Raw genomic sequence first — 19,685 nt, forward strand, 5'->3', positions numbered from 1 at the left:
CTATCAGTGTAATTTACCACCAACAGTGCTGTTATGATATAAAAAATACAGACAGGACAAAAAAAATCGTAAAGGTTATCACCGGCTGTGCAAAATGTCTTTTGATTTTGATTATAATTTTTCAATATTCCTGTGCAGTATTAATGAATTATATATATATATATATATATATATATATATATATATATATATATATATATATAATCACAAGATAAATAAAGAACGATAAACACACACATATAAACTCGACAAGTTTCTGATAAGAATTGTAACAACAGAAATTAAAAAACAATTTCCGGAACGTATTAGGAAGTTAATTAAATTTAAAAGTAAGGAAAATTTGGGAAAACTGTGCATAAGGAATAATATTAAACAAGAAAAATGTTGAAGAGGGTTGAATTATGGATATCTTACCGGATTATGTCCATGACTATGGGTTTATTTTTAGGAGTAGTCATTTATGGCTGAACTGGAGTGCAGAATGGATAATAAGATACAACCAATAGAGGAAGAGGTATAGTTTCCTGATATTGTAAACTCCACACATAACAGATGCTACATTTTCATTGCACTGTGCGTTGCCTTCAATGGTATAAAGTATCTTAAACTGAATCCTGTTAAACTTAACTATCTAAATATTTTATCACAAATCACACACCTGAAATTGAATTATTTGCTCAATTCTGGCCAAACAAATTTTTATGCAATATGACACTAGTTATAATAGAAGTTCCTAAACTGAAGGCACTTAAAAATCATTTGTTTAAATAATTAATTTGTGTTTATAACTAATTTTATAGTGAATTACAACAACAGCTTTCAGTTTGTTACATAAAGTCAAAATATGATAAACCTCCGTACATAAATTAGTATTATTGAATGTGCACGATTTAAATTTAAGAAGTAGCATAAAAGTGGTCTTACAGCCATAAATAGAAAGACAATACAATATATACAATATCAATATTTACAAGTTACTATATATTCAGAATTGAACCAAAATTTCATTACAATAATGTAATGAATAATTTAAAACTTGTGTAACATATTCTAAATAATTAAATATAGTGCAATTGATTTCATTTAAAAATCTACAAAATAAATATTAGTTTATTCAGCTCACAGAAGTTACAGAGCTCACCAGTCAATTGTAGCAAAAGCAAGCAAACTACCCGCAAACCAAAACAAAGTTCTTTCTAATAGTTAAAACAGACCTCCTTTTAATTTAAAACAAAATCTTATATAGAAAATAATATCGAGTAAATAAAGTTTTATTCGGAATCTTGAACGTAATACATCTACTGAATCAGTACACCTAAGACTTACTACATTTTAATTTATATAATTCATTTAACCTATATCTACAAAAAATAAACCATTTAAATCATTTCATAACATATGCACAGGTAAATCTCTGTTAGTTCAAAATTTCATACTGTTTCAAATTACTATGTTGACTTCAGATTTTTGGTCCCGGATATTAGAATACACATTGTTAATCAAAATAGAAATTATGCTCAGAGAGAATTACCTGCCAACATCAACCACTTAACAATTTGAAATGAAAAATACGTCTCTTTTCTATCCTCAAATTTAATTAACAAATTTTATATTCCGAAAATATTCTTAAATGTAATAAATTTGAAGTATTTATATTAGAATCAGATATCACAATTTATTACTAAATATCTGTGGCCGCAAATAAGAATATTACGTATACTACGTGTAAATAATAAAGTTCACTTTAATTATTCAGCAAATGATAAAACGCTAAAATATTTGTATATGTATTTATGTGTACATGTATATCCCCAGATATACATCTGCATAAACATATACATATATATATATATATATATATATATATATATATATTATATATACTAACATATACATATATATTACACTATCACGCACGCACGCACGCACGCACGCACGCACGCACACATACTCAAATATAAATTTTTCATACATCAAACCAATTATTAAGCAATAACAAAGTTAGGTAATTTACAAATTTAATTGAACTTGATGTGTTCATTGTTGGTGTTATTGATATCTTAATATTGATGCCTTTCGATGTTAAATTTCAGTTAAACACAACTCTATAATTGTTTATATTGTGTTTGATTACATTAGCATATTTAGTATTAGCATGTGTATTTATTAGCTACACAATTTAGTTTTTATTCAATAATTAAATGGATATCTGAAAAAATTGTTATTATATATTTGGTATTGGTACACACACATATATCCATATATGAAAACACACACACATATACATGCACACACACACACACACACATATATATATATATATATATATATATATATATATATATATATAAACGCAAAGAGTGCATATAATATCCTTGGCTTACAAATTTATTAATTTTACTTAACATTTCCTCTAATTTTTACACTAGTTGTAGCATAGACAATCAACTTTTTGATTATATTGTTAAAAAGTTTCAACTTAAAACCTTATAAAATCAAATAGCATTTAAAATTCTAAATATATTATATGCTATAGAAGTCTAGTTATAAAAACGCAGTTCTCTTGAAAAACCTAATATTGTAAATGAACTTATTCGAATGGCTAAAATTGATACTTCATCTAATTAGTACAACAAATATTTCCTCCTCATAAGTCTGATGTTGGGTGAAGTTAATCTATTATATTACAGTAATTATATTTTAAAATCAAAGTCCGTCACTAAGTATAAAGAGCTTGTATATTCAGTAATAAACTACTTGTAAGTTTAAGTGATAAACTTAACATGAATTTTCAAAACTGAAGTTTTGATTTAGTGAATGTATTTCAATCTTACACTTCAATATAAATAAACAATTAATAATCTGGCATATTTTTCATAATTGATCAAATTTATAAAATTGAATTAACATTGTCAATAATAATTAATTCCCTACTTTAATAAGTAAATAATAAATAAATAAAAATTCATAGAAAATTTGAATCGATTTTTTAGTCTCAAACTTAAACAATGTGCACAATGTTCAATTCGTTGCATAATGAAGTTTGTAAATAAATCGTAGATCAAAGAAATCATTTGTGAGATTTACTTCAACTTATATATTAAGTTTTAAACAAACTTATCACAATAACTGAAAAAATCAAAAACATATATAATAAAATTGAATTAATTGTTTGTCCCTTCAATTACAATCTATTCGTTTGAAAGTGCCCTGGTAGTACCTTACTTTTATCAAATTGTTAACCATTAACAAATGTTTTAAGCGTATACAATAATTTAAATTACGAATTAAGAAGCCGGTTCCCTAACGCTAAACGAAATCAATCCCAATCCACGAATCATTCATTAGATGGTTTGAACAATATGTGTAATTCCATTCAAATTTTGTGTATGCTGATGAGCAAATGACCCAAAGAGGCTTTTTTGTTCCCGCAAACTTTTTATACTAGTCGTTATATGATAAAATTTTTGAATGTGGTAGTTTATTATTTGGTCTGCGCGTATACATAACGAATCAAAATAAATCGATCAAGATATTTTATGCGTTTGGTTTCATATCATATTTCGAAACATATTGAACTCACAAAATAGAATAATAGTGATATGTCAGAACTCACTACGTATTTCTAATCTAAGAAGTAACGAAAATTCACCGAAAGCGATTTGTCTCACATAAAGAATTAAATTCATAAAACAAGTAAAGCATAATTAGTGTGGCGAGAACAAAAGCCTCTTATTATCATGTTTAAGCGCGTATCAAAATAATCATTGTTGAGCACTCTAATAAGGATTAAACTTATTGCGTTCGTTCTTAATCTTGGATTCCTGTCCGCCGCCGTTGGGTGACCTGAGTCGCGGCTGATAAGACTTGTGTCGATGCACGCCAGTGGTCTGTATCGGTGCATTAGTGTGAGCGTGCACGGCGTGGCCGGCGCCAAGAGCGCCGCCACCCAGCAAATCTGTGAGACCGCCAAGAGCGGTTAAACTGGAGAGGGCGTTGAGAGCACCGGGCTTGGCCAGGAGTTGGGCCAGCGGGATGGCGGACGCTAGTGGATTTGTTGTGGTACAGGTGTTGTTGGTTGTGTTAGGAGTTTGTCCGGCTTGGGATGATGATGATGATGGACCTGCACCGTTCGGTGCGTTGTTTTGTGATTCCAAATTTGCCTTCTGAAGCTCCACGCTAAATAAAATATAGTTGGGATGGATTCAGAGAGATACGGAACATAAGTAAAAATAAAAAAAACACTGTCACACAAAGCGAACTAATCTGTAAATAAACTCGATGGAATGAGAAAACTCAAATATTTGTTACATTACGCCGCAAAGTTTTTTTTAAATACTATTCAATTTTGACTAATAATTGATATATATATATATATATATATATATATATATATAACTATATAAAATAGTTTGATTACTAACAAAATAAAGTAATTAGGACGTGTAGTAATACAGTAGAAAATAGTAAAAAATTGAGCATACTGCATTCGAGTTTCCCTGAAGAGTTAGGGAGGGCTATACCGTTAAAAATTTCAATACCTGTATTTTAGTATTCTCTCTTTTAAAACCGGTAATACCGGTAAGATACCGGTCAAAATAGTTTATAATATTAATTATTTCAAACTTTTATTTTCAATTTTACAAAAATTAATGCAAATAGTGAAAACGAACTATTTGACCGCCTGGCATAAGTGCCAATTTATTCAAGATAATTATCAAGAAAATTGATCAGCATTTTATACAAAGTTTAAAAGCAAAACAACATAAACCCCAAAATAAAAAAAATATAATGTAACATATAACCGAATAATAAAATTCTTACTAAAAGTCAGCATTTGATTAAAATAAGATTTATTTAAAATGTACTTATTTTAATAGTATTTGTTATTTTAAAATCATATTTAAGTTATTTGCCATACTACTCCCTCCTTCCTTCCCGATTTAGCACAACTAAAAATTACCGTCCCGGTTTTGACTTCAAAAAATATGGTCACCTTATTAAAGATCATATTACATTATTATAATAAATTGTATTGTCTGTATGCAATGTGTTAAAATCAGCGTAACTTCCAATACTTGGAAGACAGTCATTCTTCTATACTAATCCAAGATCCATTACTTTCAAGATACATAATAACATACTATAATTGTAGAGTATTTTTATTTAAAACGATATAATGGTCCTATATTATTTTCAAACTGTAATACGTTTTACGTAAAATAATATTTTAAAATTGTAATAAAAGCAAAAATATTTAGTAATTATTATGATTAATATGTATAAAGTTAGAAAAAAACATAAGATTACGCAATGGTAATCTTTATTTTGTTGATTGTAAGTATTTACAAAATGAAGTATTTTGGCGCAGATGTTACAAAAAACTATTACATTTTTACATAAGATGAAATAAACATCATTATCTATCGGTCCAATTTTATTTATTGTAATACGATAAGAAGCCCTTTGGAAAGTTTAACGACGAGTTGAGATAATATTTTGACATTTGTTTAACTATAGAATCACTTAAAGATATATCTGTTTATGCGAATATGGAATTTACAGATAAATTTGTTCAAAGAAATTTGAACTCGAGTGTAACAGGTATCAACTAGAGCTTATGTAAAAATATCGAATATACCACTATTTTTGAGGTATTAATACCGCCGAAAATTCAGGTGGTATACCGGTATTGCAATATTGCAAGTGATCAAAATTAAGAATATGGCAACGCAAAAACCATTTAACCTTGAAGTTTATTGGGCGCTTTGCACACAGGGTATCTACCCCACCCTGGCATTTTTTAAATGATGTGTACGCCATTTTATAGGTAATATGAATTTTTCTAATCTTTCATTATTTTTTATGATTAAACTTTCTATAATACTCGAATATTTTATGAGTCCGTTTCCACTATTTTTACCCAAGTGACAATTTTGCTGTATCATTATGCGAAGTTTTATCAAAGTCCAAAAAAAGAAGACTTTCTTGTGAGGTGATCGAAACGCGAGCGCCTTGCTGTTTAGAGGCCTACATGAGGGTTAATTATAATATAATTCGAGTTGTAAAATAAAAGACTATAGACTTTTAGAATTTTAAATAATGCTAATTGAAATTAAACAATCGCACTACTTAACAGTGAACTGTAAAATATGTAACGGTATGATATGACGGCCGACTTGGATACAATTTCAGACCACACAACAAAAAATTATTTCAATTTTAAGCACGAACAAATAATTATTCAACATTATTTGTTATGAATAATGTTATTTACACCAATGTAAAAAATGCAATCAAGTCAATTTATTCCGATATGTTTTACGGTTACGATTAAAATGTGAGATTGAAAAAAGAAAACATTTTCAAAGATATCTCGGCCAATTAGAGTAGCAAACTAGTTGGTTTGGTATTTAGCCTTGAGGCAAGTCACATGAACTTCCCGATATGTGTAAATAATCTACTTAATCAATAAAAAATAAATTAATTTATGAGTGATTAAAAGCATTCCGAGTGGATTTATTACCCATAATTAAAAATGAACGAACACGTTAACTCGGATTATTTTCTAAAAGCAAATCAACAATACAAAAATCAACAATTTTTATATTTGAACCAGTTTCCGTAGGACGTTAATGTTTTAGTATGTTCATTAAGACTAAGCACTGCATCGCTATACCAAGTAGATCATCTAATTTTAATTTTAACAAACGTCAAAAAACTACTCACTTTCTCAAATTTTGATGAATTTTTAAAATTAAAATACTTGTCGTAAGGCCATGATATTTCAGTAAGTTCTATGAGACCATGATATATATCGCCAAAAAAAAGTTCCATAAAAATCGGCTTCATTTTTCTTTCAATAGTTAATTACAAGAAAACTGCTTGGTAGATTTTCACCTAAAACCAATCAGTATCATTCCCAAATAATATCTTTCGAACAGTTTTTGATTTTTTAAAATCGATTCAGTAGTATGAGCTTAAATGTGGACGAAAAGTTTAACACTTCTTTTCAAATTACAAAGAAACGGCCCGGCCGATCGCTGCACAAAACTGAGAAAAGATAATCCACATTAAAATACATCGATTGGCTTTTAAATTTATGCAATCGTTTCAAGCGTTTTTGAGCAAACGTCGATGAAAGTTCTAATTTTGACAAACGTCAAAAAAACGACGCTAATTTCTGCAAACTTTGACGATTTTTTAAAATTAAACTACTTGTCATAGGACCGTAATACTTTATGATCTATAAGACTATGGTACCTACCGTCAAAAAAAAAATTATGAAAATCGTCGAAAAAAATTTTTTTAACACTATATTACAAGAAAACGGCCCGGCCGATCTTCACCAAAAACTAATCAGGTCGATTTCCAACCAATATGTTTCGAACAGTTTTTGAATTTTCAAAATCGATTCAGAATTGCGGGCTAAAACGTGGACGAAAATTTTTTCACTTTTCTGCGATTTACAAAGAAACGGCTCGGCCGATCGTCGTACAAAAGTTAGAAACGCTAGTCCTCATCGAGATTAACTTGCTATATTACACATATAAGCAGGCTGAAATGATAATACTTATGCGTTATAACCACTTTATTACTCATTAATTACTATCCTCCATTCGAATCAACTTACAGACCTAATTCAGTTTTGTGTGAACATTTTGAAGAAATAAAAGGCAAAAAACCGTTTATTATGTTACCATTAGGATAATTTATGGTTTCAGATACAAGGATTTCTTCTAAATTTGGCTGCTTTGATTAGGCTTGAACAAAAACAAGGATACATGGGAGTACCTAAGTAACATACAACATGCAAAGGTCAGGATTTTCGTTGTAATTTAAAAAATCTGAGGCAATACGTTGTAGGAGAACAAATCGACAAAAATTAGGAAAAGAAATTATAAAAATCCATACATATAAAACGTGCATAAAAATGTTTTCCGACCTATCTACTGAATAAATTGCCAGCTGACAAAATCTAAAAGTTGTTTCACATTCCTAAAATCTTTAATCACAGCATAATATAAATTTGAGCCATTAATTCGACCCACTTATATATTTTCAGAATACCTTGCAAATTTGAAATCATTTTCATACTTATATGAGTGTCGTATGTCGTACATAATAAATGGTCAAAATATAAAAACTTAAAACAAACATGATTCATAATAGAGCTTACATGAAAACACAATGAGTGATCGCATTGAAAGTCAAGTAATTTTCAATAAAAAAAGCTCAAAGCAAAGCTCATGAGAAATTTTGTTCATGATGAAAAACGTCAAGCAACTAGAACAAATCTTCTAATAAAATCCAATGAATATCTCATCGTTATATTTTATTTTACTTAATGCGAGATTTTAAAATTATTTATATTTAATGATTAAAAATTTACTTAATAAATATATTCATGTGTGACAATACACTAACAGTGAGAGTAACTTGTTAGAAGATCTACATGAAATTATACCGATTCATGTGAAAATTTAAGTTTTATTTTATATCGCTTGTTTTATTACTTAAAATGAGGATTTATGTATGAAAAAATGTTAGGCGCAAAATGACGCGCAAGAAGTTTATTTGTGACATTACTTTTATTGATTACGAAAGGCTTACATTCAGCGATTATACATTTTAGCCGAGCTCTTAATAAACATATAAGTAGAAATTTACAATATTTGAACTGAACGGCAAATGGTTATAATTACAATAAACCACAATTTCCACTAACCTCATATTAATCAGATACTGTGCAAGAGAAACGGCGTCTGGATTTCCGGATATCGTTATGGTTCTGTCAGTATTTCCACCATCTCGTTCTTCGCAATTCGAAATGCGAATCATAGCGCCCGAGATTTGTCGTATTTCAGCGATTTTCGTACCACCCTTTCCAATGATGCAACCGATCAGTTCATTTGGAACTGTCATTTCGTGTGATTGCTGAGCAGCAGCGGCTTGCTGATTGCGGCTATTATTGCTGGTGCGCAACTGAGATCCGGCCAGCGCGGCAAGAGCTAAAAATATTAAGTGTTAAAATACGACCAAAATACAAACCTATATATTAATAAACTAAATTTTATTGGTTACCTAAAGCATTGGAATATTACATATATGAATATCCACTTCATTTTTTTTCGCACCTTTAATATCCGGCGCATCCGTTAACTATTTCATTTTTCGTCCTAGAGCATGTTTCGAGCTGTACTATTTAATAGAGTCTAACCATATGATTCGATGAAAAACGCAAAAAAACAAATTTTCAGTGGCCAGTAACTTGAAAAGTAATTGCTTTTTTGAAAAACATTATTAAACATTTTTCTCTTCTAATTAGTTCGTTTATCGATATCCGACGTTATTTTGAAAGAGATACAATTGCACCACTGAAAAGGGATGTCATCCCCCGGGAAGTGGCAAAGGAGTCTAAATTATTTTCACTTTTAAACTTGATAGTAAGATGAACCTAATTCCAAAATTTCATGCAAATTGGAGCACATTAAAAATATTCAGACCCAAAACGCTCCATTGACTTGAGTAAATATTTCGTATCCAATGCCAAACATATGAATTTTTGACATAATGAAACTTTTAAATAATTTTTTGAATAAGTAAATTATTTTTGTATTATGATTTAGTAAAGTAAGGCAAAACACGACTGCATTTAAAAGTTAAAAAATAATAATCTGTCAAATTGAATTATAGGCTAAGTTTGATGTGCAATCACTGACAGACGCATGCGCAGACTGCATCACCTGTCAGACGCATGTTGACTGTAAATCTTATATTATAATTTTTGTTATATTATTAAAATGTATACTTATTGTTAAAATCTCTATAAGAGATCTGATAATTTGATGTGCATATGTCTAATGATGATTTTTGACCGCCAAATGGCTAATTTTTTTACTTTTTTCTCTATATCTCCGAAACCGCTAGACCTACCTTTATGAAAATTTTATCGATTCTTCATCTTGTCAATACAAGTAAAATGTTTTTTGAATTATTTAAATCGGACGCTCCGTTCTCTTAAAAACTGAGTTACCGTTTTCGGCACTTTTTGGCCCGTATCTTTGGAACGGCTAGACCTGCCTTCGCCAAAAACTAATCAGAACGTCTCCTTATCAATACGAATCGAATGTTTTTTGAATTATTCAAATCGGTTAATCCGTGTTCCCGAAATCGTCGACGAAAATTTGTATCCGCACATACATACACACACGTACATACATACACACACACGTACACACATACACACACACACATACATCCATTTTTTCTAAGGTATGCCAAAATGTTCAGAAACCTTTGAAACGTAAAGATATATAAAAATTTTCATTTTCGATTTTTTTTGCGATTACTATAACTTGCCCTACGGGAAGTTAAAAATTAAAATAAAGAACAAAATCTAAAAAGAAAACGCTGATATTGATCAGCTTATATAAAACTAGCTGTAAGTGGAATTCTGTCTTAAGGCAATTAAGGCATCGTGCCTTAAGGCAAATTGCTGGAACTTCCCGTACCACAAATTATTATTTTTTTAAAAACGATTAACATTTTTGAAAAAAAATTACTTCGAAAATATTTATTTGTTTATATTATTTTTGACAAACAATTAGACAAAAAATTACTTTTTTTTGAAAAATAAATTTTTTTTAATTTTTTATTTATAATTTTTAATATGTCTTTATTTAGACATATTTTGAAAGATCTAAACTTTTTTTCAAAGCAATCGTACATACATATTTCGGCACTTTTTGCCTCGTATCTTCGGAACGGCTAGACCTGACTTCGCCAAAATCTAATCAGCACGTCTCCTTATCAATACAAATCGAATGTTTTTTGAATTATTCAAATCGGTTGATCGGTGTTCCCGAAATCGTCGACGAAAATTTGTATCCGCACATACATACATACACACACACACGCGCACACACACACACACACATACATCCATTTTTTCTAAGGTATGCCAAAATATTCAGAAACCTTTGAAACGTCGAGGAATGCAAACATTTTCATTTTCGATTTTTTTGCGATTATTATAACTTGCCCTACGGGAAGTTAAAAATACTTTGAAAAATGTTAGATTTTTGATATTTTGAAAATTTGGAACTATTTTTCAAAGCAATGGTGCTGCGTGGCTGTTATACAGAAGAAATATCGAAGCGTTACGCGCGTCGATGCAAACGGATAAACATTGGTAGGAAACTAATAGAATTGCGAACTAAATTTGTTATTAAAATATCTATTTGATAATTTGATGTGCATATGTCTAGTAATCATTTTTGACCGCTAAATAGCATTTTTTGTTACTTTTTTCATTGGATTACCGCTAACCCTGCCTTTCAAACCCTAAATCAATCAAATCCATTGTCTCGAAAAGTGAACCGTTTTTGGCACTTTTTGCCCCGTATCTTTGAAACGACAGCACCTGCCTTTGCCAAAAACTAATCAGCACGCCTCCTTATCAATATAGGAATCGACGATGCCAAAATAATCAGAAACTTCTGAAACGTAAAGATATAAAAATTTTCATTTTGGATTTCTTTTGTATTACTTACCCTACGAGAAGTTAAAAATTTCATTTCGAACATATTTTAATTTTGAAATATATATATTTCGAGTTGGTTAACTGCGGAGTTGGTTACATCATCCGAAGACATAACTCCTCTCTCGGGACACCCCAGTCGGATGTATATCCGAAAATAAGTCAAATCTTCATGTGTCCGACCCCTTACGTACCCCCAATCACAAGCAGATACTCGTGTCGATTTACCACTATATAAAAGATTCGACTCGAAAGAAGCGGATTTTCCTTTGGCCTTCGTTTAGATTTTTGATATATTCGATATTTTTATTGTCTCACTTTCGGCATACAAGTTGAGATATGCATGCATATTAAAACGCATATGTTTTTAATAAATATATGATCAAATATGTTTGAACTGATTATAAACGAACTTCAAATAATTAATATGACTGAGATTGAACAAATCTTTTAATACATGAACGACACACACCGCTATATAATGCATTTTGTGTTAAGTATTAGGTTTCGGAGTGGTCGAAGTTGTTAAGCGCAATTATATCCTAACCGATCCGTCTTTGGATATAAGACACACACATATATAATATATTATTTTTGTGTTTATTTAGCATAAATTAGATTTTTGTTTAATTATGTATTTGATTTGAAATAACCATCTGTGCGAAGAAGTGGAAATATGCAATAAATGCGATACATAAAATTGAAATAACGGGTATAAAATAAATTATGCACATGACAAACACAATAATTCATAATGTCGGATATTTTTTAGTTTTTATAGAAAAGTTGCCAATATTGATATAACTGTAAACAAAAGATTACAATAACAAAAATAATCTAAAACAAAATAAAAGTAATAATTAAAACAGACTAACCTGCTGGATTTAAACCGCCCGTATTTGCTGGAGCCATACCGCCAAGACCCAACGCAGCTAAACCCGCTAATGGATTTTTTGCGATCGCTCCCATCTATAAGAGATATTAATTGTAAGACAAAAACATTTATAAACAAAATAAATTAACATAAGCGTATGTTTAATTCATTATATGAAACAAAATAAGTTTTTTTTTAATTCAAAATTAGCCTCTCTAGCCACAAAAAATATTTCTTTAAAACATCATATAAAATGTCAATTAACGATCTTGTAAATACAGTCTAAACTATAAACATTAAAAACATCTAACCTAAACAACCAAGTCTAAATTGCGAAATACAAAAGGGTAACAAAGTAGGTTAAGTTTTCTAAAAGGTACCGAGCAATGTACGAAATAAGAACTAAAACAATAGTTATAGGGTAACAAAAACGAAAATCAACTGAAAATTTAGTTAGATCCTATGGTTATAACAAAACTTATTAAGGCTGTTCAAAATAATATTTTTAACTATTAGTAAGTAGTCTCGATATTTATGTTGATATTAAAAATTTTGAATGCTTAATTATCTGTAAACGTTAATGGAATGGTGCTGCCTGTTAAAATTTAAAGTCAAATTTAGGTGTCAGTATTCTCATGCCAGTACTAAATTACATGCATTCTCATTTTAGAATAATACATATTTCATCTCTTAATTTTTATTAGTAAGTAATATGAAAGAAAACACAATGATAAAAACGACGAAAAAAGAATTAATAAAAGTTTTAAGAGAATTTAGTGTATATATATATATATATATATACACTAAATTCTCTTAAAACTTATTATATATATATATATATATATATATATATATATATATGCGTCCAAATAATAAAGATAAAGAAAACTATATTTTGTTTTTTAAAGTGAATTTAATGGTCAATACGTGTCGAGTCCCAATTTGACTCTTCTTCAGTGGCCATAGAGCTACAAAAAGTAACAAAAGAATAGGAGGAATGTGCTTTATATATACATATATAAACATTATATATACAAAAAAAAAAACAACATGACCTTGAAAATAGTTTGACAAATAAGTACTGTCCCCCTCCAGAAATGTCAATTCAATTGAAATTTGAATTTAGGTTAAATTATGCTTGTTAGACAATATTAGAATATAATATATTCATGATTATGAATAAGAAAACGTAGTCTACATTATTCTTGCCGAAAAGCAGTTGAGATGTGAGAGAAATTAAAATAATGCAAGATGCAGTAGATCTTTGGCAGATTAAATTATATAATTCAGTTTGACAGATTTTTTTTAACTTATAAATGTCGTATTTTGCCTTACCTTACTAAATTACTTCAATACAAAAAAAATATATTTAGAATTTTCATTGCGTTAAAAATTTGTTTGGCATTGGATATAAAATATCTAGTTATGTAGTGAATCGTAGAATAGTGCACATATGAACAGGATTTGACATAATTTTAATGTACAATTTTAATGAACATATTTCGATATTTGTTCGATATATCTTGCATGGTTTATGTGGCTGATTTGGATTTTACAGTACAATGAAAGAGTTAAGTGTGGAAATTGGGTCTCATCATTTTATTTAAAGCAGCTCTACATTTAACACCACTTATATTGATGTATATACACTACGGTGTAAATAGTAGTTTAAAAAACAATAATTACTATTTTTAACTAAGCGGACAATATTAGTATGAAATATTTATAAAATTTGGAACCTTTAAATTGTAGACGTGGGTACAGGTACTAGGGTTTGCGACTTCTAAACAAACTCACCGTATGCCACTTTTCTAGTTTCAAGTAGTTTTGAATAAGTAAAGGCTATTTTTTTATTCAAAATTTAATGCATTTCTTATATATATATATATATATATATATATATATATATATATATATATATATATATATAATATGGTTTTTACTAGGGATATTTTCGAGTTTCTTTACTCCCAGGAACTCGAATGCTTCTCTATTGATAAAAAAAAGTGTCGGAGTTTTAGATCTTAATATTAACTTTAAGATGTCCGCACTTCAACAAAAGTATCTTATGGAAATAACATGCGTCAAATTCCATTTGTTCTGCAGAATTTTATAACTTAGCTTTTGATAATAAAATTGTATTTGCTTATTTTGATCATAAATACAAAAAAAATACAACAATGATATATTTTATAAAATAAGTATTTACTTAAGAAGAAGAAACTTTGCTTGGAGTGCGGACTATCATAAAGTTAATATTAAGAGCTAAAACTTTCAGAGAATATTGTTTATCAATTTGGAAGCATTTGAGCTCCTTTTTTAACATACTTTAAAAAGGATCAACTAATTGTCAAAGAAAACTACTAATCAATGCAAGTTGATTAGGAATCAGCAAATAGCTTACATTTTAGAAACCGGTGGAGTCGAACAATATATGTATAGTAAATATAATACGAAAACAAATCATAATACAAAAAAATACAGCTCAACTTAAGCCACAAATGTACGAGAATAATATCTCTGCAACGATTACAAAATAATTCGCGGAAAGTTTTCAGAAATTTAAGAAAAAGAACTTCAAATTTATTACCCAATCATATTACTATACCAACATAGATGTAAAAAAATTCAGATACACTATGAATATATATAATTTTTAAAGGCTATATTAGTAATCAGATGCATAATTTAGTTTACAGTCGGTCAAGTAAGAGAGTGGCCGTGTTAATTTATAAAAATAATTATTTTATGAAACTTTGATAGTTATATATGCATTGTATACGTTACAAGCAATGATGCAATTTGGTCAATATGTGTCCAGTCACCACCAAAGTCGACAATTGGCTGGCATCTCCGACGCCTGCTTTTTACTAATTCAACGGATTATTTTAGTCTGACGGCTCGTATTTTAATTTAATGGCTCGATGAGGGCAGTACGTGCTCATACAGAACTTTCATCAGTAAAAATGACATTTTCAAAATCTCTATCAATATTTTCATGTGCCCAAGCGGAAAAGAAGCACATGTTTTTCAGTCGTCAGAGGCTTCCCTCCCCATTGTGTTGCGTCATTTCAGATCATGAATACGAAGAAAGACTCAGATAGTTTTGTAGATATTTTTAAACATTTTGCCATTAATTTGCTCGTCCTTGTTGCAGTGTTAAAGCAGAATTCCGAAAAAACACATTCACTGTTCTTTTTTCTTCTTTTTTATTTGAATCACGTTCCAATAAATAATCGACATTTTTAGCAACTTTACATAGATGTATTGAATTCTGTACAAATGCCTTCAACTTTCTCATATGATTAGCAGCAGCTGATTGCGACTATTGAGGACATTTTGGGTGGATGCAAAAGGGCGCATCCTTGTAGCGCGACGCGTAACTTAGCACTCATGGCGTTTAACGTGATTTTTTCTCAAAAGATCAAGGCCAACTAAACCTTCGTTGACAATGCATCAAGGACAAAGCTTCACTTTATCGGCTCACAAAAGAATTAGACCAAAATCTTTCATTAACTGTCGTTAAAGTCGGCCACGCTCTTACTTGACTGACTATTTCAAGGAATGTCGGTCGATGTAAATCGAAAGTTAATTATATAAAACCATGATCTTTTACCTTCTTCAGTTATTTAAATTTTATGTCGGAATTAAAAATATGACGTACACAGCCAACTAATCTGTGTACTGTGTAAACGCGGATTCCATACTGTGCGGTATAAAATTGTAACAGCCCTCCTACTACGCGATAATCCTATAGCTTGGTTTCGTTCAACGTGTTACCTATAAATGGCTTTAGCAACTAGATGTTTCAAAAGTTTTTAATATAAGATTTATTATCTACTATTATGTTTGTATAAATATGCTAATTTATATCGTAGCTGTGTACGACAACGGTTATAGTAGTGTCAGAGCTTCTTCACAGAATGTTAGTATTTCTAAAAAAGCTTTTGTTTTATTTATTTATCATATCTCTATATATATAAACGCTACAATTCAATAAAAATAATTTAAACAGTTTTGTTATGTTTATATGAACACTTCAAATCCTGAGATTTTTACCGCGCGATAGACAGCTAATTCTTTGCGCGTTTAATTGCGCCACGAATTACGGTTTGCACGATAAACACGAGTTTCGTATAGCGTGTTATAGGAAGAATGACATTCACGTAACTTGTGTATTTTCAAAAGTGTACAGAGGATATTATTGGTTCTGAAATCATCGATGAGAATAATATACCTTGAATTGAATTGGTGCATGCTTTTTGTCACACGACAATATTTACCATAAATCTCCATCGTTTATATACAACAAATATCAAACAGACAACCACAACACAGACGTAAGTAGAGGCGAAGGATCATAAATATGGACGACTTGTAAGCTAAATTGATGAAAATGCAAATTGTTAATAAATTGTCGCTAATTAAACTAATTACTACGTATATATTACTGAAATGGTGTGAGTATAAATATTCTAAAGTTCTAAAGTTCTTAAATGTAGCTTAGTGACAATGTTTCGATAATTAATATATACGTTGCTCTTTTAATATTTTTATTTCAATTTTGTATCAATTTAGCCTATAATCTGTCGTTGATATATCTGCATTCATATTAATGTCAACTTGCAGGGTAGTGATTCGAGACAAAAGTTGGTATATTTAAATTGGATTGTTTTTATTTTTGGGGTGTTCTCAAAGGCAGCACCAAACTATTAACTCACATCGCCTGGAAAAGCTTGCAATTGCGGATGCTGTACGCAAGCAGCCTGCAGATGAGAACTCTTCAGCATGGAATCTGCTGTCGGAACGCCTCCGGATAATACCAATGGTAGCAACGGACAATGCTGCGTAACCATAATACATTTTTCTAAATCGGCTAATAAACTCATGTCAAAATCTCATACGTGGTGATTATTTGATTGCTAAATGTCTTCTTCTGTATCTAGTTCATGATATTTGCATTCATTCACCACTGATTAATATTGTTCATTATTAAAGCACAAGTAGTTTCAAATTCAAATAATTTAATATAAGATGCATTTAAATATCCCATAAGCCAAATGAACGATATTTCTCCGTTATTCCAGACAGGCAGACAATTAAACAATCAAATAATCTCGACGGGTATGAGACCGACATCAAAAGAATCTTGGACAAATAAGGGTATTATGCAACACCACACTTATCTGAAGATACATTTTGGTAATAATACCTTTTCGTAATGATTTTGACTAAGTATAATCAGAGGTAAATACCAACTGTAATCATATCATTCTTTAATAATCGTACGCTCAAATCCGAAAAATATGTTAACTTTATAAATTATTTTACAAATATGTCGCAATATATTTGATTTTGAAACTTGAAAAAATAGCAATTATTAATTCGTCATATCCAAATATAACCTACTCATTGGTTATTATAAAATCTTTAAGTTTATCAAACGAGATTTAAGATTTTTTAACCGAAATATTCAATAAAGTTTTACTAAAATAAATATCTATCTATAAATTGGTAAACTAATTGTTTACAATCAAATCAAGATTTCGGAATAAATTATTTATCTATATTATTCATTTTACTTTTAATCATCTGACATCAATCTACTCATTATCAAACTAGTAAGTGATTTTAATTAAATCTTTCTTTCATATATATTGAGAGTTTGATTTAAAAAATGAATTTGATAACTTTCAGTTAATATAAGGTTGTCAAATATCTCCCTTCCGCCTTTTTGTATTATAAACCAAGAGCAAAAAAGCGGAAGGGAGATATTTGACAACCTAATATATTATTTCTTTAAATGAGGGGAATTAGCATTATTTCGTAACATTAGTTAAGAAAGAATAATAAAGAAGCCTCAAGAAGGTGCCTTTAGTAAAATTACAAGCACCATAACAACTACGTTTACGATAGATGAATACGTATAGAAATGAAATTGAGTTTGATAATAGTAATACAATATGAATTATGTACGTGGCACATATACGTATAATATTACCTCTTGTGCAGGTACGGCATAGTTTCCCTGTATTGTGTAAGCTTGTCCACCCGCTAATATGACTGGTCCACCAAATTGTGGCTTTGGCCTGTAAGGTATCGTAGCTCCTTTTGGAGGTGACTGAAACAAATTATTAACAACAATTTCTTTGTTATTGTGCTTAGGATAAATGTATAAATAAAACAAACATATTATATATATATATATATATATATATATATACACGTATGTACAAAATGTGAAAAAACTTTCTACACATATTAACAAATAAAAATATTATAATATGACTAATGTGATCAATTTAATTTAAATCGGCAAGAAAGAATGTTTATTCATTATAAATTTAAATAAAAATACAATTAATGTCAAATATTAATAGCTATCTTAGTAGTGTTAGAATCTTTTGAATTTTATATTATCGAGCTATAAAAACTGAATTCAATGTATTCACTGTCAACTATGATTTTTGTTCACGTATCTCGAAGCTCATAATCAGACATATTTTAACACCTTAACTTACAATGACAAGCATAGCCCGTGTATGATGGCTAGGCCAAACGTATATATTAATTACGGGCATAGCCCGCGTACTATAATCGGGCCAAAAACAATTATTACGCATTACGGGCATGGCTCGGTACGGTGATCGCAAGTATTACAAAATATTTATTCATGCGAAACTGTAAAATACAAAATTATTTTTATTTTTGTGATAAACACTGTACTTTGTGTGGGAAAATAGTCACGAATGCTGCGTCACCTTGTACAACTTTGGCCCAACATTTTCGAATGTAAACCGTAAGTTAAGAAGTTAATGTCACATATTACAAAGAAATAAACCTCAAATTAATATTGCTATGCAAAAATTTATGGTTAATTTTAACTTAAATGAATCATTGAAAGAATAAATAGCTCATTTCAATTTCCACATTTAACATTGAATTTTCAGCATTTAACATTTCCATTTCCAGAATTAACATTTCAATTTCCAGAATTAACATTCCAATTTCCAGCATTTAACACATTGAATCCATATTTATAAATAATTTATAATAATATAATTCAAAGAAGAGACGCACACCTTTTTACAACCTCCAGCATAACACAACATATGTGATATATGCATTGTGTTATGGATTCGGATGTTCCGCTGAGTGTTACAGCGCGTTCAGTAGAATTTGGTAACATTTCGGAAGCGACTTGTATGCTGGCAACCTGTCACTTCTCGTATTTCTTTAATTTTCGAACCCCCTTTGCCAATCAACGAA

At 29.7% G+C, this 19,685-nt stretch overlaps 1 pseudogene; it reads right to left on the reverse strand.

Annotated features, from left to right (window-relative positions):
• Nucleotides 1-3,033: 3,033 nt before the first annotated feature.
• Nucleotides 3,034-19,678, reverse strand: LOC113376680 (annotated as a pseudogene).
• Between the last annotated feature and the right edge of the window lie 7 nt (nt 19,679-19,685).

Source organism: Ctenocephalides felis, unplaced genomic scaffold (genome assembly GCF_003426905.1).
Source record: "Ctenocephalides felis isolate EL2017-DRISC unplaced genomic scaffold, ASM342690v1 CF-g0.4_SCAFFOLD_01886, whole genome shotgun sequence".
NCBI classification, from domain to species: domain Eukaryota; kingdom Metazoa; phylum Arthropoda; class Insecta; order Siphonaptera; family Pulicidae; genus Ctenocephalides; species Ctenocephalides felis.